Genomic DNA, 1,909 nt, shown 5'->3' on the forward strand with positions numbered 1-1,909 from the left:
AGAGACTCCGCAATCTTGTTCCGTGTTACATTCATAAACATGGCGACAAGTATAACTACTAAACCAACAACTACTGTTGACTTATTTATCTAAAGAGACAGGTTGGTTATTTTAAAACTAGTTTTAGCATAGTTTTACAACAATTTGACATTTCATACAACACCTTGAAACTATCATGAGAAATTGGCTTATAATCGATATTTTTGACATATATTCCTATCAACTTTGCACGCCACCAGATCTTTTGTACAAATCTTTGTTAAATTTTATTCAATTTTCCGTGATTTTGCAGGTTGCTAACCAACGCGATTTGAATTGTCTTTTCTTTTATTCTATTATTCTTTTATTTGTTTCAGTCATTTGACTGCGGCCATGCTGGAGTACCGCCTTTAGCCGAGCAAATCGACCCCAGGACTTATTCTTTGTAAGCCTAGTACTTGTTCTATCGGGCTCTTTTGCCGAACCGCTTGGTTACGGGAACATAAACACACCGACATCAGTTGTCAAGCGATGTTGGGGGGACAAACAGACACACAAACATATACATATATATATATATATATATACGACGGGCTTCTTTTAGTTTCCGTCTACCAAATCCACTCACAAGGCTTTGGTCGGCCCAAGGCTATAGTAGAAGACACTTGCCCAAGGCGCCATGTAGTGGGACTGAACCCGGAACCATGTGGTTGGTAATCAAGCTACTTACCACAAAGCCACTCCTACGCCTATAACAATCTTAAAGTCTTACTTTCTAAAAATATCTATCTATCTCCGAAACTGCATATCAGCAAAAGACATAAATATCGTTTCGAAAATCGATAAACTAGAATTGTCGAACGAAGTCCTTTCTTACATTTGTTGTGGTAAAGTTGTACAGACAATCCAATGTCACTTTGGTTATCATAACTATAGTGAAGCAGTGATTGGCCCGTTGAAAAACTGTGTCCAACGACACAACGCTTCAGTTCACAAAATGAAAATAAAAATGAAAATGTTTAACTAAAATAACATTTAAGAAGCAGAAAGATGTGTGTTATTTAAACAAACCGTTGTAGCAAATGGCGGTGTTTCTATGTGTACGTTCGAAATATTACAAACGGCGAATAGATTGGACCGCTTATGTGAAAAATAAATGGGACGCACACGGTTGGAATATCTTTGATCATATATCGGCTCCACGAAGGGTGACTTTGTACTAACCAACAGCTAAACTACGAAGAAATTTGAGTTGACTCATTTGTTTATTTCATAAATATTTAATAAAGATTTATTTGTTGACCTGGAAATGTCTTTAATATAATAGATGACACACTAAAGATTCACTTCATAGACGTAAACGTCAGAAGGTTTACACATAAATTCATTCTCAGTTACAGGCATAGCTGTGCGGTAAGAAGCTTGCTTACCAACCACATGGTTCCGGGTTCAGTCCCACTGTGTGGCACCTTGGGCAAGTGTCTTCTACTATAGCCTCGAACCGACAAAAGCCTTGTGATTGGATTTGGTAAACGGAACTGAAAGAAGCCCGTCGTATATATATATATATATATATATTATATATATATATATATATATGTATGTGGTGTGTTGTGTGTGCGTGTGTGCGTGCGTGTGTGTGTTGTCCCCCGCCATCGCTTGACAACTGATGTTGGTGTGTTTACATCTCCGTAACTTAGCGGTTTGGCAAAAGAGACCGATAAAATAAGTACCAGGCTTACAAAGAGTAAGTCCTGGGGTTGATTTTCTTCGGCTAAAAGGCGGTGCTGCAGCATGGCCGCAGTCAAAAGACTGAAACAAATAAAAGAATTAAAAAGAACGGTGTATGTAAAACCTGGTTTGGAGCTGTTTGGGTTAACGAATTAAATTCATATCACACTTGGCCCTCGGAAGGAAACGCAACGGGGAC

The sequence above is a fragment of the Octopus sinensis genome, linkage group LG11, assembly GCF_006345805.1.
Source record: "Octopus sinensis linkage group LG11, ASM634580v1, whole genome shotgun sequence".
NCBI lineage: Eukaryota > Metazoa > Mollusca > Cephalopoda > Octopoda > Octopodidae > Octopus > Octopus sinensis.